Source organism: Myxine glutinosa, chromosome 12, assembly GCF_964187855.1.
Source record: "Myxine glutinosa chromosome 12, kmMyxGlut1.1, whole genome shotgun sequence".
Taxonomy (NCBI): Eukaryota; Metazoa; Chordata; class Myxini; order Myxiniformes; family Myxinidae; genus Myxine; species Myxine glutinosa.
In genome coordinates, this window is record NC_136272.1 from 93,845,214 (window position 1) to 93,873,083 (window position 27,870).

Here is a 27,870-nt window from a genome sequence, read left to right on the forward strand (position 1 = left end):
CCCCCCCCCCCCCCCCAAACGGAGGAGCCTGTCAAAGCCAACCCCCCCTCCCAAACCCCCCCCAAAAAGATGTATGCAGCATATCTTTCCCCTCCCTCTCACCTCACCATCCCCTCCCCTCCCCATCCAATCCACTCCACTCCCCATCCACTTCCTTCCCCACCCCTCCCTCTCTTGCCCACCCCTCCCTCGGCCAAATTCCAAATTCCAAATTCCTGCCCTAACTAGTCGATCGTCAGGCCTGTCAGCCAGTTTGTGAAGACTCTGGCCAAGCTTCCCATGGCCAACCCTACAAGAAAGGTGGGATAATGGTGGCCGTTGAAGAAGAAAAAAGTTCTATATCAAAACTAGAATGGCACTCGTTAGAGCACATACCACTGCCAGGCTGAACAGTTTACGTTTTGTAGCCTACTGATATGTCAGATCTGCATCTGGACCTTAACAAAACTATCACCATCGATCAGATTTTCATCCAATTACATTCCTTCAAAATACCAATTAACTTTCAATTAAATTATGAATGGGATGCCTTTTGTATCCCTAATCCTTGCATATATATTTAGTCTCAACAGTTAAGGTAAGGGTTAGGGTTAGATCATATGGAGTAGTCAGGAGAAGGAATTGCAATTTGGGTGTGTCTGTGTGCATGTGTCCGCATGCAGACCAACTTAAATGTTGATCCTCCAGGCCTTAAAATGGCTTGACAAAGATGCTTAATGTACAACCACAACAGTGAATGAATGAATGAATGATCGTTTTAAGGCCATTTTCCCCGCTAGAGCGGGGGTTAGCCTTGTGAGCCCCATGACAATCATGGTTCCCTGTTTTGAGGCAATGTTTTTATGGCCGGGTGCCCTTCCTGACGCCAACCCTTGGTCGCCTCTTACGATGCGCAGGGATACGGTGTACCTATTCTAAACCGGGGTACACACCGTGATCATTCATCCCAGCAAGCTGGTACTCAATTTGCCGACCTCGGAAGGATGACAGGCTGAGTCAACCCCCCTGGCGTTAATTCAGCGATCGACCGGGATTCGAACCCAGGATCCTCAGATCCCAAGCCAGCACCCTAACCGCTAAGACAACACCAGGTGTGTACCCCGGTTGTTGTACCCCCTTTCGCTGAACAGTGCTATGTCTAATTTCACCACAAGTTCATTTTATACCTTGAATGTGCATTAGGTCAAATTTAGAGGATTAATCCTGTGTTAAATAATTTGTGTGGGCCCTTCACCATGTGTCTGTGCATCGGCATGTTGTTGTCAGGGTCCATACTTTTCATATCTCTTCTCCTTGTAGAGGAGGTTTGGATGTGTGACCAGGGCATCCTGCTGGTTCACACACACAAGATAATTATCAAAAACAGGACCACAGCTCCTGAAGATCACAGGGATCAGGAGCAGCAACAATGATGTCATAAATAAAAATATCGAAATTTTGGTCATGCACAGAATATGGTCACGTGATTGGTTGAATGGAAACCCTCTTGACATGTTTAGGTGATACATGGACAGAGACAGTCAAACATGGTAGAGACATTGAAACATGTTCATGGGTCGTGTTTTTACAGGTTACAGGTCATGTTTTTGGCTGAGGGCATATGGCTGTGCTGCTGATGCAACACCCCCTGTAGGTTAGGGCAGGAAGCTTTAGCGTTTTGATCTTATGTAAACCTATTGATGAGAAAAGCATTTGATGGTCAATACACCTTCATTAGGCATCATCGATATGAAGCTTGTAACCAGGTTTCATTCATCAAATTTGTGTTTGGTTCAAGCAATAATGACTGGTGTTTTACACACATATATATGTATGTATGTATGTATGTATGTGTATATATATATATATATATATATATATAGTTGCAGAAATGAGGATTGTGTTTTTTTGATTGTGTTGTATTGTATTGTAAATTGTTATGAATTATTGTTTAGTCTGAGCCCTCCTTGCTCCAGTGTGTATAAAGGTCAAAGGGCGTTCCGGTAGTTAATTCCATAAAGCATACATTGAAGGACACTATAATATCCCTGTTCAGTAGTTTATTTCCTTATTATGTGCATCAGGGTAAGGCCTTGTCTTCCATTAAAATGACACTCCATTGCACCAAGTGAAATAAATAGATTCCTTTCATTCCCCATTCCCACTCCCAAAACTTCCATTGCCAAGCCTCAATTTCCAGCTACATCCCCTCCAAGTCTCCATTGCCAACTGCACTGGGCAGTTTGCCAGTTTGTTACAGCTGCGGGTTGTTTTCGCCCCAAAGCCGCCATTGAACATGTGCTCGGGTCGGGGAAGAAAGGCGTGCCCGCCCGTCGTCATCAAGGGCGGAGCCAGAGGGTCGCACGACCAACCATGGCCGAGGTGAGCACACCGATGGGCGTGTCCTGAAGGCCGGCGGCTTCATCGCCGGAGGCGCTATAAAGGCGCGCGCGCAAGAAGTTGCGAAGAGCTGAGTTGTGTGGTTTTGGTCAGAGCTGGGTTGGTCGTCAGTGGTGGTCAGTGGTTGCGTTGAGTTGTCGGTGGTGAGGAGTGATTGGACTAAGCAAGAGAGAAAGAGTCCTGGAGTTAGTGAGAGAGGGAGAGAGAACCCGTCACGCCAGACCCCCCCCCCACCAGCAGCGTTGGCTTGGCTCCACCAAGCAGCTCCGACCCATTACCCCGCGCACACGACAGGATCGGTGGCATCGGCGGCCGTCGAGGTCCAGCCCGACGTCCCATGCGGGATCAAGCTCCAGCCAGCTCCATGCCTTCCTCCAGCCACCCACCTCCTGTCATTCCTGCCTGAAATTTCCATCCTTTTGGTGTACGTGAGTTTGTTCTGTTTGTTTTGTCCCTGGGTAGTTAATTAAGCTCGTATAAGCTAGCGATTTTCACTGTGTCCTTCTGGTCCGTCCTTCTGTATATTATTTTCTTATCTTTCCTTCTCTTTGGTTATTTTGAGCCTGTAAATAGTAAATAAATTTAGTAGTATTTGCCAATCTTTTCGTCTCCTCCTTCTTCTTCACATCCGTGTCGCTTTTGTCTTTTCCCTATTGAACATCTGTGGCGCGATACGGCCAACGTTCGGGTGAATCGGGGAAACTGTTAGGTCGCGGTGCCATCCGCTCGGCAAACATAACATCCTTAACCGCAACAATATATATATATATATATATATATATATATATATATATATTACACACACACACACACACACACACACACACACACACACACACACACACACACACACACACACACACACACACACACACACACACACACACACACACACACACACACACATTTTGGGACCTTGCACTTTTTTCAAATAACTCACAATTTTCTCTAAAAATAAGTTGAAATTAATAAAAGTTTTTGGTCTCCACAATTCTTTATTTCACTGTTAATATTACAGAACCTTTGTTTTTGATTCAGAACTTAATATATCCTTTTAAATCAGGAAATAAAAAGAAATGGCATTGACAAAATTATTGACACCCTCAACTAAATATTTGGTAGCCAGCCTATGGACAAAATAACTGTAGGCAAGCACTTCCTATAGCCATGAATGAGCTTCCTCCACCTCTCTACTGGCAGTTTGACCCAACTGCTGTTTTCTCCTAACTGCTGTTTTCAGATCTCCCCACAGGCGTTCAATGGCATTTAGATCTGGACTCATTGCTGACCACTTCAGAACAGTCCAGCATTTTGTCTTGAACCATTCATTGTCTTTGAACCTTGAACATTGTCTTTTTGAAATGTGTTTGGGGTCATTGTCCTGCTGCATTGTCCTGCCCATGACCTTCGACGGAGACCCAGCTTTCAACACTAGGTTGAACATTGCGCTCCAAAATGCCTTGGTAATCTCCTGATTTAATGATGCCATGCACACATTCAAGGCACCCAGTGCCAGAGGCAGCACAGCAACCCCAAAACATCACTGAACCTCCTCCGTGTTTGACTGTAGGGAAGGTGTTCTTTTTTTTGAAGGCTTCGTTTTGTTTTCTGTAAACATAGAGATGATGTGCTTTCAAAAAAGCTCTAATTTGGTCTCACCTGTCCACAGGACATTCTTCCAGAAGGATTTCGGCTTATTCAGGTGTGTTTTGTCAAACTTCAGTCGGGCTTTCTTATGTCTCTCTCTCTCTCTCAGCAATGGGCTCCTACCATAGAACCCCCTTTCGTCGAGTTGGCGACGGTTGGTGCGAGTTGAAACTGTCACACTTTGTGTCTGAAGGTCAGCTTGAATCTTTTTAGCAGTTGAATGAGGTGCTTTCTCCACCATTCGAACAATCCTTCGCTGCAATCTTCGATCAACTTTTCTCTTACGGCCATGTCCAGGGAGGTTGGCTACAGTGCCATGGGCCTTAAACTTCCTGATAACATTGCGTACAGTGGACACAGGAACATCAAGGTCTCTGGAGATGGACTTGTCGCCTTGAGATTGTCCATTCTTGGCTACAATCTTGTGTCTGACCACCTCCGAATATTCTCTGGTTTTCTTTATTTTCTCCATGCTCATTGCGGTACACAGTGACACAAAACAACAGAATGACTCCTTTTCTCCATTCAAACTGGTTGAAGGAGTGATTTTTATATTGCAGGCATCTGCAACTCACCACAGGTGAGTTCAATTCCAAAGTAAAGGAGAATCTCCTGCTTGAAATCTAATTATTTCTAACAACGTCGAAAAGGTGTCAATAATATTGTCTAGGCCATTTTAGGATTTCTGTGTGGAATAAGATAAGATTTAGTAGTTTTTTCAGCTTTTTTGTTTTGCTCCACGGCAAACCAAAGAAATACATATGTGGCTACCAAAATATTTTTTTAATTTCAACAATTTTCTGGAAGAAATTGGTGCATTATTTGAAAAAAGTGCAAGGGTGCCAATATTTTGGGCCACGACTGTATATATATATATATATATATATATATATATATATATATATATATATATATATATATATATATATATATATATATATATATATACATATGTGTATATATTATACTGTTGCAGTTTTTAGAACCTTCACTTTATCAAATTTAGTATTAAAATTCCTTATAAATAACCCCTGTGTACATTTCCCCTTAATTGGCTGTTAATTGAAATGAGTGCACCTTAGTTGGTCCATGTACAAGCACGTAGCCAATCATAGAACCTCTCTATAGTTATATCGTTATTCTGTGTTCTAGTTAAGACTGTGTGTCCTATAGTCGATCTTACGTTGCACCAAATCAAATAAGATAGATCCCCCTATCGATTGCCCCAAAGCCTACATTGCCAGCAGCATGCGCCTACATTTCCAACAGCATTCGCCTCCATTGCGCACGTGGTCAGCTCGAAGAAGAAGGGCATTGCCCGCCCATCGTCATCAGAAGGTGGAGCCAGAATAGTGGGGCAGATATGTGAAAAAGATGTTCATTTCCGGCAGAAAGTGTGAAATTTCGCATACAGGGGTATTTTGGGGCGCTGATTTCAAAAATTGGCGGATCCAAGAGATCTAACCAATGGACCGGCCGCCATCTTGAATTCCAATATGGCCGCCAAGACGAAATGTTGAAATTCCCTATCTTGGGTTCTAAATGACCTGTGGCGCTGAAATTTGGTACACAAGGGTATGTTGACATGCTGAGTTCAATAATGCAATAATTTGAAATGTCTGACAAACGGTATGGCCGCCATTTTAAATTCCAATATGGCTGCCAAGACAAACATCGATGTTTTAATTGCTTTAATAGCACAGTGTACGGTAATGTCATAATGTTAAATCATTTGAGCATTATTATGATAACTGGAAAATTGTTGCATCTCAAATCTACTGATGGGTTTGTAATTTTGTCGAAGGCAGTAGAAATTTGGGAAATTCAGCGCCCCAAAATACCCCTGTATGTGAAATTTAACACTTTCTGCCGGAACTGAACATTCACATGACATTCCAATAATTTATTTTTTTAATGTTTTTTCTCTTTCAGATCCAATGTCGAAATCAAAGAAAACATCGTCAACAATTCCAATGCCAACAGACTGGAACATTTGCGCTCTTTGCCAGAAACGTTCTGAAAATGAACCACTAAGAGATGCACGTAAGGGCAGCAATCAGTCGTGTCTAGACGTCTACGAGAATCTTGCTCAAAATCTCAAGGCATTGAATGATTTAGGTGCCTTGCCTTGCGGGATAAACATTTCCCGACTAGATGATGGTTGCGGTATTGCAGAAACCCTAGCTGCGCATGCTGCCAAATGGCACAAAAACTGTTATGTGCAGTGCAGCAGCTCTCGTGTGGCCAGGGCTGAATCAAGGGAAAGAAAGCAAAGTTCAGACCTTAAACTTGGTGAAGAAACTTACTCGCCTGTTAAGAAAAGACTCAGAACAAGTTTCAAATCTCCATCCGTTGAACAGAGTACTGCTAGCACATGTTTCTTTTGTGATAGCATTATCAGTAATGAAGAAATAGTCCACAGAGCGGCAACAAAAAATGTAGATTCCAATGTTCGATTGATGGCAACAGAATTGAGGGATACAAAACTCCTGGCTAGATTGTCTGTAGGTGATATGACGGCATCAGATGCTGTTTATCACAAGAAGTGCATGACTGTTCTCCACACTCGATACAGATCATTTGTAAGAAAGAATGAGGAAGCCAGTTCAAGTGAAAATATGCCACCAGAATCAGTAGCTTTGGCCGAATTGATAGCCTATTTGGAAGAAATGAAGTGTACAGATGACAGTTACACTTTCAAGTTAGCCGATCTCACAAAGCTTTATACAGAACGTCTGGCACAACTGGGAGGTGATATCTCAAAGAGGATTAATTCAACTCACCTTAAGGACAAGCTTCTCAGACACCTTCCGCAACTTGAGGCACATAAGAGCAACCATGAAGTGGCACTGTCATTCAAAGAGGACATTGGTGAAGCTTTATTGCATGCTTGTAGACAAAGCTCTGACAACGACGCGGTCATTCTCATGAGAGCTGCCCAGATTGTGCGCAAAGATATTTTGCAAAAGCAATACCAATTCAATGGATCCCTAGTTAACGAATCATATAACAACTCACCACCATCATTGGCAGCGTTGATGGAAATGATTCTTGCTGGTACAAACATACAAAAACAAAACGCAAACAACAAGGGAGGCGTCTCTGTGCAATCCTTAACTCAACTTGTAACATTCAACACTATGAAACGAGGAAGGTTGGAAACTACAGCAGTACGTCACAATTTGAAACGTGAAACATCACTGCCACTTTACCTGGGTCTTCTCATTCATAGCAAAACAAGGAAACGGGATCTCGTTGACGTTCTTTTTCAACATGGTTTGTGTGTTTCCTATGATCGCATACTGGAGGTATCCACAGATGAGGCCAACAGAGTCATAGAAATATACAAACATGACGGCGTTGTGTGTCCAACAAAATTGCGAAGTGGAATATTCACAACAGGCAACCTAGACAACATAGATCACAACCCATCATCAGCATCAGCACAAAGTTCATTTCATGGAACTGCGTTATCACTGACACAACATGTTTCACATGACAAAAGTGGCAGCATTCGAAATCATGAGAATGTCACCGAGAATGAGAACAAACAGCGCTCCAAAACCATAGCCGCCCTTCCTGCATCTTACAGTGATGTGCCTCCTGAAACATTTCCAACTAATAATCCCATTCCAAGAAAACCAAAAGGTCCATCCACTCCAAGTGTGTCCTCCGGAATACAGGACAAAGAAAGTCAGTGGCTTTCGTTTGTACAAAGTCTGCAGGAGAAGGAAGGTCTTGAGAGTGAAGATAATATCTCCTGGTCAGCATACATGGCAAATCTGCAGGTTGAAGTTCCTCGGCCTCCTGCAATTACAGGACTGCTACCTCTGTTCCGTGAGAGTGCTCACACATTGGCAATGGTGAAGCATGGAATGAATTTAATCAAGCAGGCGACAGAACTAGTAAACCCCGGACAAGTTCCAGTTCTGACCGTTGATCAACCACTCTATGCAATTGCAAAGAAGATTCAATGGACTTGGCCAGGTATATATGGTGAAGACAAGTTTGTTGTGATGATGGGAGGACTTCATGTAGAGATGGCCTTGTTGAAAGCGATCGGCAGCTTCCTGGAGGGGAGTGGCTGGGCAAGTGTAATGACCAGTGCTGGTGTAACAACAGAGGGAAGAGCAGATAGTCTTCACAAAGGTTCGCAAATATCGAGGTCACAATGGGCACACCAAGTCACAGTAGCGGCGTTGTACGCTCTGCAGCGAAAGGCATACGATGACTACCGGAAAACATGTGAAACTGAAGATTTACAATCATTTGATCTTTGGAGCAAGAAGATGGCTACAAAGTACCCCCAGTTTTGCTACTAGAATAAAGTCCTGCAGTTGGAGTGTCTTCTCTTGGCATTCATAAGATCACAACGGGAAGCCCACTACACGCTCTATGTGGAGACTCTCACGGCAATCATTCCGTGGATGTTTGCCATGGACCATTACCATTACGCCAGATGGTTGACAGTGCATGTAACAGACCTTCAGGAACTTTCAAACGATTCCATGGATATCCATCGTGAATTTGTCAAGGGGAACTTTGTCACTCAGAAGTCATCACACAAGTTCTCTGCTATGGCACACGATCAGATACACGAACAGCAGAACGCTTATGTGAAAGGTGATGGTGGAGTCATTGGAATTACTGAGAATGAAGGGGCGCTTCGCCGGTGGATGGTAGCTGGTGCAGAAATAGCCAGAATCCTGAATGAGTTTGAGGACCAGTTTCAAAGACAGAGGCAAACTGATGTCCGCCACCACGAACAATTGCCTAGTGTCCAGAAATCCTTTGCATCAGATCTCAATAATGCAATCAGTTCCTTTGAAAAACTTGGAAACCCGTTTGCGGAAGACAGTAATGACTTGTATGTGCTTGACACAAAGGTCATCATGCCTGATGAAGTAATAGCCGCAGTGCGATCCATGGAGGACACTGGCAAAACACAATTTGACGGATTTGTGGGGCAGCGAATCAAGGATCCTTCTGACAATTTCTATGATAGCATTTCAAAGAACAATCTGCCACTGTTGAAATCGAAGCCCAAGAAAACACCTGGAAAGTCTGAGGCGAAGATTACACGTATGAAAAGTAATGTGGAGCTCTTCTCACGAATGTACATTTCTTGCCAAACTAGAGATGGTGATCTTAACACATTTTATGAATATGAGTGTCATGGGTGGCCACCTGCATTGGCTGAAGGTATCAATACAATGCGGCCACCAACCGGCAAGGCTGATCTTTTGCCCTGTTTGGAAGCTTTAGCACAACGTCCTCATGAAGCGCCCAAAGGAGAAGTTCGTATTTTCGATGGGGCTGCCTTAGTCCATCATTTGGAGCCTAAGAAGTGCAACAGTGTGATCAGGACATTTGGTGACTATGCACAGAAACAGGTCCTTCCGTACATTGCCCGAAAGTTAAATGAGGGGACTGTGATGCGTGTTGATGTGGTGTGGGACACCTACAGAACAGACAGTCTCAAAGAAGGCACCAGGCTTGGTCGTGGCACTGGCATACCACTCCATGTGACTGAACAGACATCCGTGCCACAAAACTGGAGCAGCTTCCTTCGTGTAGATTCCAACAAAAAGACATTATTCAGTTTCCTTGCTGATTCCCTGCAAACGATGCCTATTCCAGAGGGAAAAACACTTCTTACAACCTTAGAAGAAGAGGTTAAATCAAAGCCCCCTTCTGATGTTTCTCAAATTCAACCATGTACGCATGAAGAGGCTGATTCACGAATGATGCTACATGCTTGGCATGCATATCAGCAGGTGTACAGAAGTATCGTCATTCATGCAACAGACACGGATGTGGTTGTGTTGGCTATCGCGATGGCAAGCATTATGGACGGTTGTGCAATGTGGTTGGCATTTGGACATGGAAACTATTTCAGGCACATTGCTGCTCACACTATTGCGACTCACATTGGCCCTGAACGCTCATGGGGGCTTCTATTCCTGCATACTGTTTCCGGATGCGATACTGTTTCTGCCATATGTGGGATTGGCAAAAAGACTGTGTGGAGCATATGGAATTCCATGCCAAACTTGGGGGAGGTCTTCAATCATCTCTCACATGCACCAGCGGAAGTAACAGATGATGACATGGACAACATAGAGAGGTTCTTCGTTGTTCTGTACAGTAGAACTTCCCCTCTGAAGAAAGTGAACGAAGCACGCAAGCAGCTGTTTGCTCAGGGAAATCGGCAATTGGAAAATATTCCACTGACAAAAGAGGCACTGCGTCAACATGTGAAGAGGGCAGTCTTTCAGGCCGGTCACATCTGGGGACAGTCCCAAATTGCTAACCCAGAGCTGCCTTCACCTGCAGATTGGGGATGGGCTAAAAATGCAGATGATGTCTGGCATCCATTTTGGACAGTAATGCCAGAGGCGTCAAAAGGGTGCCGAGAGCTGATCAAGTGCAAGTGTAAAAAACGGTGTGCTGGAAATTGCAAATGTTCTGCTGCTAATCTACCATGCACAGAACTATGTTTCTGCTCTGGACAATGCTTCCGAGATGAGCAGTAGGAGAAGTAAAACGGATGGAAAAAAGCTTGCAGCATGTTACGGCTGCCAACTGGTACGAAATATACTTTGAAATGAGCTCTTTGACTTGTTATATGATTTGTCAACTAGGGATCCATTGAATTGGTATTGCTTTTGCAAAGAACCCGGGATTTTCAACATTTCGTCTTGGTGGCCATATTGGAATTCAAAATGGCGGCCATACCATTTGTCAGACATTTCAAATTATTGCCTTATTGAACTCAGCATGTCAACATACCCTTGTGTACAAAATTCGAGCACCACAGGTCATTTAGAACCCAAGATAGGGATTATCAACATTTCGTCTTGGCAGCCATATTGGAATTCAAGATGGCGGCCTGTCCATTGGTCAGACCTCTTGGATCCGCCAATTTTTGAACTCAGCATGTCAAAATACCCCTGTATGCAAAATTTCAAACTTTCTGCCGGATGTGAACATCTCGTGCAATTTTTGTTACATATCTGCCCCACGAGAAAGCCCTTGCCGACCAACCAATAATCAGCGGGTTTGGCTTGAGAGGGCGTGGAGCGAAAGATCGAGCAGGTTCGTGAAGGTTCCAGGGCGTGGCTATATAACCCGTTACGGGAGCCCACACCGCCAGATGAGCGAGGGAGCCAGATGAGTGAGGGACCGCAGATGAGTGAGGGAGCACACATTGAGAACGCATGAGGCAGAGCGCGCATGAGGCAGAGTTTTTGAGGGAGGTGCACTGGACAAGTTCTGTGGAGTGAGGTACGAGAGAGAGATGCTGCTTCAAACAGCCCCTGCCGCGCGCAGCTTTGACGCGCTGCCGCGAAGCAACGCCGCCGTGTGAACCAGAGTGCGGGGAGTCGGCGGCCGCTCACCTCCAGCCCTGCCGTTTGCACGGACCTGAACCTTGTCCTTCCAGCCCTGTGGTCCCACCTTCTCATCCCTCCATCCAATTCCTGCCTGCAATTTCCCTATTCGTGTGAGTCTGTTTGTGTTGTGTTGTGTTGTCTGGGTATAAGTAAGACTGTCTAAGCTAAGGATTGCACTGTGTATCTGCTTTTTCTGTAAATAACTTCGTTCTCCTTCTTCTTTGGGTTTTGGTGTAAATAATAATAAATATCTGTTCTTTCTTACCCTTTGGTTTCTTCTTTCTCATCCGATCACTTTAGAGATTTCCCCATTGAGTTCCTGTGGTGCGATTTCGGCCAACGCTTTATGAATCGGGGTAGTCTTTGCTAACGGCTCGGATTTCGGATTGCTAAACCGCTCGGCAAACTCCATCTTGTCCGGGATTCGAGCGGAGTTACCCACCTGCCTTGTGGAGGGACTGGCGGAGATGTACGGGAATCCCTAGACCAATCACCTTGGCCAATCCCACCCCACAGGGGAGCGGGGTAGCTTCAGGATCGGAGACGGCCAGTGCAAAACACAAGCAGGATTAACCCCCCCCCCCCGCCCCCCCCCCCCCCCTTTGGTCAGGCAGGGGAGCGCCGTCCCCGTTTCCGTAACAATACACTCCTCACAATAAGTTAGGGATATTGGCAGGTTCTTCGCTGTGGTTGATTTTGTGTATTAATTATGTTGAAAAAAGTTGTCTGTCCTAATTCTATGGTTATTAATGAGTGTGAAACAAGAAAAAAATGACCACAGTGTGGTCACCAGCTGCGACGCGTAGAATCATGAGGATATCCGTTGCAATATGTTCTTACCTCATACCAACGCACATCCGAGTGTATGCGCATGCGCTATTCAACAAGAGAAAAATTATGACAGTGTGGTCACCAGCTGCAACAACAACAACATGCATTTTAAGGCCATTTTCCCTGCTAGAGCGGGGGCTAGCCTTGCGGTCCCCATGACAATCTTCTCCATTTTGCCCTATTTTCTGCATCTCTCCTTGTTAACCCCCTTGCCCGCATTTCTTCTTCCACCATCTTTAGCCAAGTCTTTCTCTGTCTTCCCCGTCCTCTACTTCCTTCTACATTAACTTCCATCACTCTTCTCAACCAGTCACTTTCATCCTTCCTCAACACATGACCAAACCATCTCAACCTGTTCCTCTTCACAGCATCAATCACAGGCAATATTCCCATCATCTTTCGCAATTCATCATTTGTCTTCCTCTCTCTCAACGATACTCCGCACATCCATCGAACCATTCGCATTTCCACCCTTTCCAGCCTTCGTTGCTGCTCTACATTCATTACCCATGTCTCGTTCCCATAAATCATAACACTTCTCACACATGCAGCATACACCTTTCCCTTCAGCGTCAGCGACACTCTCCTCCTCATCAGCACGCCACTCAGTTCCCGAAACTTCTTCCATGCACATCTCACTCGAGCAACCGTTGCCGAGTCTGATCCACCTTCTCCATTCAGCATGTCTCCGAGGTAGCAAAATGTTTTCACACCTTCCAGCTTCACGCCGTCTCCAAGATCCAACTCAACATTTCCTCCATCTGCAGCTCCCTCTGTGCACACCTTACATTTGAATGTAGCTGCCACACTGGTAAATGACCCTCTCAGACCACTACATTTTAGATGAACCCACTCAGCGCACATTGTACATTGAATGGAGTTCACTCCGACACCCTTCCTGCACACAGCACACGGCCACTTCCCAGTTCTTTCCACCTCACCACATGCTTTACCACTGGCCATCACCTTCGTCTTTCCGATATTCACCTTCAGACCTTTTGTCTCCATACATTCCTTCCACTTGTTCATCTTTTCCTTCAGTCCATCCATACTTTCCGCAATCAACACCAGATCATCTGCATACAACAACTCCCACAGTAAACCCTCCTTTACGTTCTGAGCCAGCACCTCCATCACAGCAACAAATAGTAGTGGACTCAGTACCAACCCCTGATGCACTCCCACCTTCACCTCAAACTCACCACTGTTCCCGTCCTTCGTCCTTACAGCTGTGCGCGCTCTTTTGTACATTGCCATCACTACTCTGATCAACCATTCCTCCACTCCTAACTTCCTCAATGCCCATGTCAATACTTTGCGTGGAACCCTATCGAATGCTTTCTCCAGATCAACAAACCCAAAAAACAACTTCTTCCTCTTCTCCATGTACTTCTCCTGCAACTGCCTCACAATGAAAAGCGCATCTGTCGTTCCTCTTCCTGGCATAAATCCAAACTGCATTTCGTCGATCTTCACTTTCTTCCTTATCCTCCTCTCCATCACCCTTTCCAATACCTTCATTCCATGCTCCAATAACTTTATCGCTCGGTACGAGCCACACTCCAGAGGGTCACCTTTCCCCTTGTATAGAGGGACGAGGGTACTCAGTTCCCAATCCACTGGAATGCGGCCTTCTTTCACCACCAGATTACAGATCTCTGTCATTCTCTTCACACCCCAACTTCCTGCTACCTTCAACATATCTCCCACAACTCCCGTCGGCCCTCCCGCTTTTCCACTCTTCATTGCTTTTATCGCTTCCTCAACTTCCTTCTCAGTTATCTTCTCTGCCGGTCCTAAAACTGGGTTACTCTCTATGTTGCCATCCCATTCATTCTCTGTATTCAACAGCATTTCCATATATCTTTTCCATCTTCCTTTAATTCCATCTGGGTCGACAACGATTTGTCCCACTTCATCCTTCAAGCAGCTCACCCCCATCACATCACACCTCTCTTTCGCTATGTGCTTTGCAATCCTGAATACTGCTTTTTTTTTTTCTTTTTTGTATACTGAATCGAGGCTCGTGAAAGAGCTAACATTTACTTCACAAACAAATCAACCAGACAAACAAAATACCCAAAAAGAGGGAGCGGAAGACAAGATGGGGAGAGAAGGGGAAGCACACAAACACAACATCCGAGAGCAGGGAGATGTGTGGAAGGGGGAGGGCCCGGGGGGAGGAGGCATGGGAAGGGGGGGTGGGGGGGGAAGGGAGAAGTATAAAACACAAGGACACCAAGGACTTCCTGGACAGAAGTTGGTATTTCAAAAAAGTGGAATTGGGGTGAAATTAGCGGGGGTAGAAAAGATCAAGGTTTTGAATGGGGGAAGATAAGAGATGGTGGTGAACAGCTGTTTTAAAGAACAGCTGCTTTCTGACCCTCTTCCGAATCCAAGCGTTCTCCGAACATTTTCCTCCATGCCTCCTGCGCCTTTGCTACCTCTTTCTTTGCAGCCTTCCTGGCTGCCTTATAACTTTCATGCTCTGCTGTTTCTGCTCCCGTACCCTTCGCCTTCTGCCACTCCTTGAACTTCTTCCTCTTCTCGTCAATCCTCTTTCCAACTTCAACATCCCACCACCATGTTTCCGAGTGCCTCGGTGGTCCTTTTGTCCATCCACATACCTCACCAACGGCTCCCAACAGACTAGCTTTCATTGACATCCAACCACTTTCAAGCTCAACCACATCATCCACTACCCTACTCAGCCTCTCTTTTAATGCCTCCCTTACTATCACCTCTTTCAACCTCCACACCTTCATTCTCGGTTGGTACTTCACCCGCCGAGCTCTCCTCGCACCTTTCACCCTTATGTCGCAGACAACCAAGTGGTGCTGTGAAACAGCCTCCTCCCCCAGGATAACCTTTGTGTCCCGGAGGTGCCCCCTATCTCGCATACGCACCATCAGGTAGTCAACGGTTGTCGTCGACCCACCTGACGTGTATGTAACAAGCTTATTATCCTCTTTCTGGAACTGAGTATTACATATCAACAAATCAGCTCCATCAGCAAACTCCAAAATCCTTTCACCTTCTCCATTTCTCACACCATATCCGTAACCCCCATGAACCCCCTCAAAACCATCCATACTCCTTCCCACATGTCCATTCAGGTCTCCTCCCACCACAACAACTTCCTCATCTTTCACGTTTTCCATCAGCTTCTCTATCGCACACCAGAACTTGTCCTTCTCTTCATCGCTTCGACCAACCTGCGGAGCATGAGCTTTCCAATAATCATTTTCACCATCATCAACCTATCAGTCACTCTAGTCACACTCACCACACTGTCTACAAACTCCTCAGAAAACAGGACACCAACACCATTCACGCCCTCCGGGCACCCTTGCCACACAAACTTGTATTTCTGTCCCTGCCTACCCTTCACCATTCTCACACCACTTCCCTTCCATCTCGTCTCTTGCACACAACATATGTCCACTCTTCTTCTGACCAATACTTCCACCACTTCTCCTGATCTCCCTGTCATTGTCCCTACATTCCATGTCCCAAACCTCAGAAACCGATCTCCACTTCGGGCTGCACCCTGCCCATATGTACTTGTAATTGTCATGGTTCTCTTTTTGAGGCAATGTTTTTATGGCCGGATGCCCTTCCTGACGCCAGGTCACCAGCTGCGATGTGTAGAATCATGAGGATATCCGTTGCAATATGTTCTTATCTCATACCAACGCACGTCCGAGTGTATGCGCATGCGCTATTCAAAAAGGCACCCCAACAACAAGAACAACAACGCGGTCCTCTCATAGAGCTGCTCGTCACAGCTAAAAATGCACCCCAACAACAAGAACAACAACGGGGTCCTCTCAGAGCTGCTCGTCGCAGCTAAAAACACAGCATTCTTGATTTCAATACCATAACCCTAACCCCTCTAAAAAAAATAAACTCACCCCCACAATATCCCTCACTTATTGTGAGTAGTGTATCGTTGTGGTTATGCCTCCTATAGGATAAATAAAAGAATGAATCTATACTATAGTTATAGTTATTCCTAAAGTATCTGTTCAGTTAAGTATATTGTAATAGATGTGGGTAGATAGGTGTTGCATATGTATTAGATAGATGGTCTTTCCCCACATTAGTGTTTCTTTTCCAAGTTCGTATCCCTTTCCTTCTTCCTCTCTCTTTCTCTTGGAATCGATTCAAACGGGCTGGTTTGCCACCGTGGGCAGCACCGTGGATCAGAAACGGTACATACCCATGTAGCCCAGAGCCAATCGGGGTAAGGAGACAAGTAGCGGGGCTCGTGAACCCTCAAGAGGGAAAGGCTTCCCAAAGCCATCACTCCAGGTTAGAGGGGTCCAATTTTTCTCTGCCCAATCTGTCTCTGTCTTTGCCTGATGAATGCAAGCCCAATTTTAGATCGTTAAGTGAATGTGAATATCTGATCATCCCGAAGTTGCGAGTGTACGAGTAGTGTGTAATATGGGGAATTGTTGTTCTGCTTGTAAATATGCGCCATTTCTTTTAATACATGTATAAAACGATTGGTCTCTTGATTCATCGTGCTCACATAATGACGGTGGCGAATGGCGGCTCAGAAAGGAATCCAATTGATTTAACGAATTGGCAAATAGATAAGACCGTGGTCATGTGACTTGGTTCACTCAGCCAAATAATAAGATCCGTCACATAACTGCCTACCGGCACAACACTCGCTCGTACCAGGAACTTAAATCTGTATGGTAGCATGGCTCTTGACGTGGGATCCGGGCAGGAAGTTCTGTGGACGACTACCTATCGTGGTCGTTTATCTGGCGGGGGCGGGGATGGGACCATAATAAAACACATACATAAATGGTGAGAGCGCCCGCACTGGATCTGAGAGTTCAGTGGTTCAAAGCGCAGCCAAGTCAACCAAAGACTTAAAATAAATAAATAAATAAATGGTACGTGCTGCTTCCTTCGTGAAAACTAAGCATTTAAAAAGGATAGGGCACAGACAAACAATGCTGTGATGGCAATGGTAAACTACCTAGTATACCCTTTGCCAAGAAACCGCTTCAGTTGTACCAATGCTCTGTAAAGAGTACATAAAAATCCAGTTGAAGAAACTGCGCTCCAACGCGAGTCGAAAGAATTGACGCGACCAAAGACGGAATTCGTCCGAGTTGCTTTATTGAAACAAAACAGCTCAGGTATTCTGACAAGCCCGTTTATCGGGCAGCAATATATATACACATTTATGTCGGGAAGTTTGCCCGGCAAAAGCTATACCGGGCATGCCCGGGTGTCAAGGGCGAGCCTTGGAAAGGCGAGTCTGGACCTGCCCGGGCGTGTTTAGCTGCGGCCTGGCAAGTCGAGGCTGGGCGTGCCCGGGCGCTCTGGGCGAGCCCTGGAAAGGCGATAGCGGGCATGCCCGGACGCTCTGGGCGAGCCCTGGAAAGGCGATAGCGGGCATGCCCAGACGCTCTGGGCGAGCCCTGAAAAGGCGATAGCGGGCATGCCCGGACGCTCTGGGCGAGCCCTGGAAAGGCGAGAGCGGGCATGCCCGGGAAAGACGAGACCGGGCGTGCCCGGGAGGTTCGGGCGTCCCCGGGAACAGTGAGTCCGGGCATGCCCGGGAGAGGCGCGTCTGGCCGTGTTCTGGCCGGTGCAAGGCGATTGTGTGCATCCAGCGGTAACCGCTACACACGCCCCTCCAGAATCGACCTGCACCGGCAGGGTCAATTTAAGGGGGGTCCGGATGACCCGGCCGAAGCGACCCCTGGAGGGTCGTGGGGAGGGGTCCGACGTGGTGGTGGGTGGTCGAGCGGGGGAAACTGTGGACGGGCGGCGGCCTCGCCGCGGAGGAAGGGCCAACCGTGGTGGTCGGTCGACGTCCATGCGCGCCGGTTTGAGGCGGTCCACAGAAATCCGGTCCGGCCGGCCGCCGAAGTCGACGATGAAAGACTTGTCGCCCCGTCGCAGGACCCGGAAGGGCCCGTCGTACGGCGGCCGGAGTGGCCCCCGGTGCGCGTCATGACGCACAAAGACGTACTCCGCTGTGCGAAGCGCCGGGGGGACGTAGGACTGGGGGCCACCGTGGCGGGACGTCGGCATGGGGGCAAATCGTCGGGCGGCCTCCTGGAGGTCCGAGCGCTGGCGAGCGGCGGACCAGGGACTGGTAGCGTCGGGCACGAATTCGCCCGGGACGCGGAGCGGCTGGCCGTAGACGAGCTCGGCGGCGGACGCCTGGAGGTCTTCCTTGGGGGCCGTGCGAAGGCCCAAAAGGACCCACGGCAGCCGGTCGGCCCAACCGTCGTCCTGAAGGCCGGCCATGAGTGCGGCCTTCATGGAGCGGTGAAACCACTCGCACAACCCATTGGCTTGGGGGTGGTAGGCCGTGGTGCGGTGCAGCGTGACCCCCAACGAACGGGCGACCGCGCCCCAAAGCTCAGACGTGAACTGTGGGCCGCGGTCGGACGAGATGTCCGCTGGTGCGCCGAAGCACGCGACCCAGGTGGCGATGAACGCCTGCGCCACGTCGGCGGTGGTGGTGGAGGCGAGGGGCACAGCCTCCGGCCACCTGGTGGTCCTGTCCACCATGGTGAGCAGGTGGGTGAACCCCCGCAAGGGGGGCAGGGGACCCACCAGGTCCACGTGGACGTGGTCGAAACGCCGTTCAGGCACGGCGAAAGGTGCCAGCGGGGCCTGGGTGTGGCGGTGGACCTTGACCCGCTGGCAGGCCGTGCAGGCGTTGGCCCAGTCGCGGATGTTTCGTCGAAGGCCGTGCCAGACGAAACGCGCCGACACCAGCTTCTGAGAAGCTTTCCGGCCCGGGTGAGAAAGGCCGTGGATGGAGGCGAAGATGCGGGGCTGCCAGGAAACGGGCACGATGGGGCGAGGCTGGCCCTGGGAGACGTCGCAGAGCAGGACGGTGCCCGCAAAGGGAATGTCGGCCAGGCGGAGGCCCGTGTCCGCCGCACGGAGTGCCTGCACCGAGGCGTCGGTGGTCTGGTCGGCCGCCATGAGCGCGAAGTCCACACCGAGGTGGACCGCGTTCGCGCTGGCCCGAGAAAGACAGTCGGCCACGGCGTTGTCTTTGCCGGCGACGTGCCGGATGTCCGTGGTGAACTCCGACACGGCGGAGAGGTGGCGCTGCTGGCGGGCCGACCACGGCTCCGTGACCTTAGCCATTGCGTAGACCAACGGCTTGTGGTCGACGAAAGCCGTGAACGGGCGGCCCTCCAGGAGGTGTCGGAAATGGCGAACGGCCAGGAATAGCCCGAGCAGCTCGCGGTCGAACGTGCTGTAGTTTAACTCGTTCGGCCGGAGTTGCCGGCTGAAAAAAGGCGAGTGGCTGCCAAACCCCGTCCACCCATTGCTCATGGACGGCGCCCACCGCGTAGTTGGAGGCGTCCGTAGTGAGGCCGATGGCCGCGTTGAGCACCGGGTGAGCCAGCAGCATTGCGTCGGCGAGGGCCCGTTTGGCGCTGGCGAAGGCCGCGTCCATGGCCGCGGACCAAACAATGTCATGCTTGGCCGGCTTGCCCCGGAGGGCCTCGTAAAGGGGCCGCATGAGCTGAGCAGCGCGGGGCACGAATCGGTGATAAAAATTCACCATGCCGAGGAACTCTTGGAGGGCCTTGATGGAACGGGGACGCGGGAACGTGGTGATGGCCTCGACCTTGGTCGGCAGCGGCACGGCCCCGGTCTTGGTGATGCGGTGGCCCAAAAAGTCAACGGTCGTCGCGCCGAAGTGGCATTTGACCGGGTTGACAATTAAGCCGTGCTCGCTGAGGCGACCGAACAGTGTTCGGAGGTGGAGGAGGTGCTCGGCGTGGGACGTGCTGGCGACGAGGATATCGTCCAGATAGACGAAAAGAAACGGCAGGTCGCGCAGCACGCCGTCCATCAAGCGCTGGAACGCCTGGGCCGCGTTCTTGAGGCCAAACGGCATCCGCAAAAATTCGAACAGGCCGAACGGCGTGATGACGGCCGTCTTCGGGACGTCGGCCGCCCGGACAGGTACCTGGTGGTAGCCCCGTATCAGGTCAATTTTCGAAAAGATGACCCGTCCCACCAAACGGGCGGAAAAGTCCTGAATATGCAGTATCGGGTACCTGTCGGGGGTGGTAGCGTCGTTGAGACGGCGGTAGTCACCACACGGGCGCCATCCACCCCCCGGCTTTGGCACGATGTGCAGTGGCGAGGCCCACGCGCTATCGGAGCGCCGCACGATGCCGAGGTGCTCCAACGCGTCGAACTCGGCCTTCGCCACGGCGAGCTTGGCCGGGTCGAGGCGGCGGGCCCTGGCGTAGACCGGCGGGCCCGTAGTGGGTATGTGGTGCTCGATCCCGTGCCGCACCGCGACGGCCGAAAACGTCGGCCGCGTGAGGGCCGGGAATTCCGCGAGCAGGCGAGCGAACCCGTTCGCTGCCAGGAGGGCGCACACCAGTTCGGTCGGCGCGGAGCTGCTCATCGTGCACGCCAGGGAGCTGAAGGTCTCGGCGTTGACAAGGCGACGACGTTTGACGTCGACCAGCAGCCCGTGCGCGCAGAGGAAGTCGGCGCCCAGCAAAGCCATGGGGACGCAGGCGGTCACAAAAGTCCAGTGAAAACGCTGGCTGCCGAAGCAGAGGGTGACGACGCGTGGGCCGAAAGTGCATATGGCCGAGCCATTAGCAGCGACCAAAGAGGGGCCGCAAACGGCGTCCCGCCTGTCCTGCTCGGAGGCGGGTATGACGCTCAGTTGGGCGCCGGTGTCACACAGGAAACACCGCCCAGACGCTTTGTCCCGAATAAACAGCAAATTGCCCGAGTGGCCGGCGCTCATGGCTGGGAATGAACGCCGGCCCGGCCGTTTCCCGACCTGCCGAAAGTGCACGGGGGCCGGCATGTTCGAGCCTTGTGTCCGAACCTGGCGTGGTAATAACACCACGCACGGTCAGGTGGAGGCCCCGGCCGTCGTGTCGGAAGCGGGCGGTGCGGCGTGGCGGCCGCCAGTTGCACCGCCAATTCGGCCTCCAACCGCGCAGGGCGCTCGGGCGTCGTGGGCATCGCCTCGGACGGCGGCAGGCTCCAGGTAACCGCGCCGATGTACTGGCCCGCCGAGGAGATCTTATCGGCTTCCCTGGCGAGGGCGCGGGAATCCGTGATCAACGTGCCAGCCAGGGCGAGGCGTACCGGGTGAGGCAGCTGGCGAAGGAACAGCTCGCGGAACAGAAAATCCGGAGAGTGCTCACCGAGCAACGAGAGCATATAGTCCATGCGCTCTGACGGGTGCGTGTCGCCGAGCTCGGGCAGAGCGAGCAGGCGCCGTGCGCGTGCTGCCGGTGAGAGGGCGAAAGCGTCGAGGAGGAGTGTCTTCAGCGCGTCGTATTTGTCAGCAGCCGGCGGGTGCTCGAGGAGGCTCAAGGCGCAGGCCGCGGTGGCGGAACCGAGCGCCGCCACAACATGGTGGAAGTGGGTGTCGTCCGCGGTGATGCCTCGCAGGGCGAACTGAGAGTCCGCCTGAGCGAACCAAACAGCCACGTGAGCCTCCCAGAAGGTAAGCAGTTTAAGCGTCACTGCCGTATCCATGTCGGTAGGTCACCAATGAAGAAACTGCGCTCCAACGCGAGTCGAAAGAATTGACGCGACCAAAGACGGAATTCGTCCGAGTTGCTTTATTGAAACAAAACAGCTCAGGTATTCTGACAAGCCCGTTTATCGGGCAACAATATATATACACATTTATGTCGGGAAGTTTGCCCGGCAAAAGCTATACCGGGCATGCCCGGGTGTCAAGGGCGAGCCTTGGAAAGGCGAGTCTGGACCTGCCCGGGCGTGTTTGGCTGCGGCCTGGCAAGTCGAGGCTGGGCGTGCCCGGGCGCTCTGGGCGAGCCCTGGAAAGGCGATAGCGGGCATGCCCGGACGCTCTGGCCGAGCCCTGGAAAGGCGATAGCGGGCATGCCCGGACGCTCTGGGCGAGCCCTGGAAAGGCGAGAGCGGGCATGCCCGGGAAAGACGAGACCGGGCGTGCCCGGGAGGTTCGGGCGTGCCCGGGAACAGTGAGTCCGGGCATGCCCGGGAGAGGCGCGTCTGGCCGTGTTCTGGCCGGTGCAAGGCGATTGTGTGCATCCAGCGGTAACCGCTACACAGTATACAAAAATATACATATATGAATGTGGTAATTTACTGTGTGACTTGCTACCCTCGCACATTCCTGAAGAAACACAAAGAGCTATTTTAACAGTGCTGTGTGCAAGCGAATGAGTGCGCACTGGTTCTCAGATCTACTGTAATCTATATATCCAGTGCGGAGCACTTCATTGTTAAATGCTCCCTCTTGTTCATCAACGAAAATATCCAGCAGTGGTACTTGGAGGGACTACATGATCAGACAAAGATCTGCAAGGACAGTAGTACCGGAAAGTTTGATTTTTTTTTTTTTTTTTTTAATTCCCTCAAATCTGTACAAGGATAACAATTACTTGTCATAAATCCAAAATACATTTTTTGTGATAAAAGCCTCCCAAGTAAACATTTCCGTCTGAAAGTTCAAAACCAAAAACAATGAGATAAAAAGAAAGTTTTCTTTTTATAATTACCAATAACTTTGTGGTAGTTTTGCTTCACATGCGCACCATAAAATCGTTTTGGGATATGGGAATGTTTTTCAGCCCGCACAGCTTTTGTCGCGACTGAACGGATCAACCAAAACCCTAAGGGAGTTTACACAAGCAACAACAAGCTCTAACAACTCTGATTAATGCCATCATCTTGTGGGATCGGCCAGGGCTGAGGTGTTGGTCCAAGTCTTTCACGAACTGGCTGTTTGGGCCTGGCGTGCGACTAGATTCAATTTGGGCAGGAATTTGTAATTTATCCAGCATGCAGGTGATAACTCTCTGACTCTTCATCAAAAGATATCCTGAGGGATGGCACGCTCGGCGATGCAACTCTCAACCTGTGAAGCACCAATGAGAATCCAACCCAGATTCAACCACCACAAATAGGTAACTGCGCTACCTCTGCAAATTCATGTTGGACATTGGACTAATACTTCAACTTTGTTTACATGACTGTAGCATGTTATACTCTCCTGAAATTTGCATATTTGTCCTGACCTGCAATACATCACATATAAGGATTTGCCTAAACTGTGCACCGAATAAGCCTAGGTAAGCTTTCCAACTTGCCCACCGTGGGCTCTTGCAAAATGGATGCTCATTAAGAAAGGTAATTACAGCAAAGCAGAATGGAAACACTTGGTTAGCATGAATAAAATGATTGTGTGTTTCCTCAATTCCATGCAGAATAACCATTATCACACATGAGATTGTAAAGCTTCCAATATCATCCCTCACCCATCATCATATCCCATCCAATCATCATAACCTATCATCATAACCTATCATCATAACCTATCCCATTCCTCACCCATCATCATATCCCATCCAATCCTTCACCCATTACATCCCATACCAATCATGGCACCCCAACACATACTTCACCCATCATTCTCATCCTCACCCATCATTACATCTTATCCCTCACCCATCATTACATCTTATCCCTCACCCATCATTACATGTTATCCCTCACCGATTATTATCTCGCCCATCACTACATCTTATCCATCACCAATCATCTCACCCATCATTACATCTCATCCTCACCCATCATTACATCTCATCCCTCACCCATCATTACATGTCATCCCTCACCCATCATTATCTCATCCCTCACCCATCATTATCTCATCCCTCACCCATCATTACATCTCATCCCTCACCCATCATTATCTCATTCCCTCACCGATCATTATCTCACCCATCATTACATGTTATCCCTCACCCATCATTATCTCATTCCCTCACCCATCATTATCTCATTCCCTCACCCATCATTATCTCACCCATCATTACATGTTATCCCTCACCCATCATTATCTCACCCATCATTACATCTCATCCCTCACCCATCATTACATCTTATCCCTCACCCATCATTATCTCCTCCCTCACCCATCATTATCTCCTCCCTCACCCATCATTATCTCCTCCCTCACCCATCATTATCTCATCCCTCACCCATCATTACATCTCATCCCTCACCCATCATTTCATCTCATCCCTCACCCATCATTACATCTCATCCCTCACCCATAATTTTCTAATCCCTCACCCATCATTACATCTCATATTATCCAAATCACTTTCCTCGCACATCACCTCATCCGATTCTGCATTCATATTCCATATCACTCATCACCTCTCATGTCATTCCCTATTACTCTCCCATCAATCAATCCATCATCACCTCCCATGTCATTCCCTATTACTCTCCCATCAATCAATCCATCATCACCTCCCATGTCATTCCCTATTACTCTCCCATCAATCAATCCATCATCACCTCCCATGTCATTCCCTATTACTCTCCCATCAATCAATCCATCATCACCTCCCATGTCATTCCCTATTACTCTCCCATCAATCAATCCATCATCACCTCCCATGTCATTCCCTATTACTCTCCCATCAATCAATCAATCCATCATCACCTCCCATGTCATTCCCTATTACTCTCCCATCAATCAATCCATCATCACCTCCCATGTCATTCCCCATTACTCTCCCATCAATCAATCCATCATCACCTCCCATGTCATTCCCTATTACTCTCCCATCAATCAATCAATCCATCATCACCTCCCATGTCATTCCCTATTACTCTCCCATCAATCAATCCATCATCACCTCCCATGTCATTCCCTATTACTCTCCCATCAATCAATCAATCCATCATCACCTCCCATGTCATTCCCTATTACTCTCCCATCAATCAAACCATCCATCATCACCTCCCATGTCATTCCCTATTACTCTCCCATTAATCAATCAATCCATCATCACCTCCCATGTCATTCCCTGTTACTCTCCCATCAATCAATCAATCCATCATCACCTCCCATGTCATTCCCTATTACTCTCCTATCAATCAATCCAGCATCACCTCCCATGTCATTCCCTATTACTCCTCCATCAATCAATCCATCATCACCTCCCATGTCATTCCCTATTACTCTCCCATCAATCAATCCATCATCACCTCCCATGTCATTCCCTATTACTCTCCCATCAATCAATCAACCCATCATCACCTCCCATGTCATTCCCTATTACTCCTCCATCCATCAATCAATCCATCATCACCTCCCATGTCATTCCCTATTACTCTCCCATCAATCAATCAATCCATCATCACCTCCCATGTCATTTCCTATTACTCTCCCATCAATCAATCCATCATCACCTCCCATGTCATTCCCTATTACTCCTCCATCAATCAATCCATCCATCATCACCTCCCATGTCATTCCCCTATTACTCTCCCATCAATCAATCCATCATCACCTCCCATGTCATTCCATATTACTCCTCCATCAATCAATCAATCCATCATCACCTCCCATGTCATTCCCTATTACTCTCCCATCAATCAATCAATCCATCATCACCTCCCATGTCATTCCCTATTACTCTCCCATCAATCAATCAATCAATCCATCATCACCTCCCATGTCATTCCCTATTACTCTCCCATAAATCAATCCATCATCACCTCCCATGTCATTCCCTATTACTCCTCCATCAATCAATCCATCATCACCTCCCATGTCATTCCCTATTACTCTCCCATCAATCAATCCATCATCACCTCCCATGTCATTCCCTATTACTCTCCCATCAATCAATCAATCCATCATCACCTCCCATGTCATTCCCTATTACACCTCCATCAATCAATCAATCCATCATCACCTCCCATGTCATTCCCTATTACTCTCCCATCAATCAATCCATCATCACCTCCAATGTCATTCCCTATTACTCCTCCATCAATCAATCCATCATCACCTCCCATGTCATTCCCTATTACTCACCCATCAATCAATCCATCATCACCTCCCATGTCATTCCCTATTACTCTCCCATCAATCAATCAATCCATCATCACCTCCCATGTCATTCCCTATTACTCCTCCATCAATCAATCAATCCATCCATCATCACCTCCCATGTCATTCCCTATTACTCCTCCATCAATCAATCCATCATCACCTCCCATGTCATTTCCTATTACTCCTCCATCAATCAATCCATCCATCATCACCTCCCATGTCATTCCCTATTACTCCTCCATCAATCAATCAATCCATCATCACCTCCCATGTCATTCCCTATTACTCTCCCATCAATCAATCAATCCATCATCACCTCCCATGTCATTCCCTATTACTCCTCCATCAATCAATCAATCCATCATCACCTCCCATGTCATTCCCTATTACTCTCCCATCAATCAATCAATCCATCATCACCTCCCATGTCATTCCCTATTACTCCTCCATCAATCAATCAATCCATCATCACCTCCCATGTCATTCCCTATTACTCCTCCATCAATCAATCAATCAATCCATCATCACCTCCCATGTCATTCCCTATTACTCTCCCATCAATCAATCAATCCATCATCACCTCCCATGTCATTCCCTATTACTCCTCCATCAATCAATCAATCCATCATCACCTCCCATGTCATTCCCTATTACTCCTCCATCAATCAATCAATCCATCATCACCTCCCATGTCGTTTTCTATTACTATTAGTATTACTCACCCATCATCACCTCCCATCCCGTTCCCGACTACTATTAGTATTAGTATTCGTATTACTCACCCATCATCACCTCCCATCCCGTTCCCGACTACTATTAGTATTAGTATTCGTATTACTCACCCATCATCACCTCCCATCCCGTTCCCTACTACTATTAGTATTAGTATTACTCACCCATCATCACCTCCCATCCCGTTCCCGACTACTATTAGTATTAGTATTCGTATTGCTCACCCATCATCACCTCCCATCCCATTCCCTACTACTATTAGTATTCGTATTACTCACCCATCATCACCTCCCATCCCGTTCCCTACTACTATTAGTATTAGTATTACTCACCCATCATCGCCTCCCATCCCGTTCCCGACTACTATTAGTATTAGTATTACTCACCCATCATCACCTCCCATCCCGTTCCCTACTACTATTAGTATTAGTAATAGTATTAGTATTCGTATTACTCACCCATCATCACCTCCCATCCCGTTCCCTACTACTATTAGTATTAGTATTAGTATTCGTATTACTCACCCATCATCACCTCCCATCCCGTTCCCGACTACTATTAGTATTCGTATTACTCGCCCATCATCACCTCCCATCCCGTTCCCGACTACTATTAGTATTAGTATTACTCACCCATCATCACCTCCCATCCCGTTCCCGACTACTATTAGTATTAGTATTCGTATTACTCACCCATCATCACCTCCCATCCCGTTCCCGACTACTATTAGTATTAGTATTACTCACCCATCATCACCTCCCATCCCGTTCCCGACTACTATTACTATTAGTATTAGTATTCGTATTACTCGCCCATCATCACCTCCCATCCCGTTCCCGACTACTATTAGTATTAGTATTACTCACCCATCATCACCTCCCATCCCGTTCCCGACTACTAATACTATTAGTATTAGTATTAGTATTCGTATTACTCACCCATCATCACCTCCTATCCCGTTCCCGACGACTATTAGTATTAGTATTCTTA

The 27,870-nt window shown here is 48.4% G+C and overlaps 1 protein-coding gene across 1 annotated transcript in view; it reads right to left on the reverse strand.

Annotated features, from left to right (window-relative positions):
- FEZ2 (fasciculation and elongation protein zeta 2) overlaps positions 1–27,870 on the reverse strand; it is a 96,100-nt gene that overhangs the window by 67,329 nt on the left and 901 nt on the right. The window lies entirely within an intron of this gene.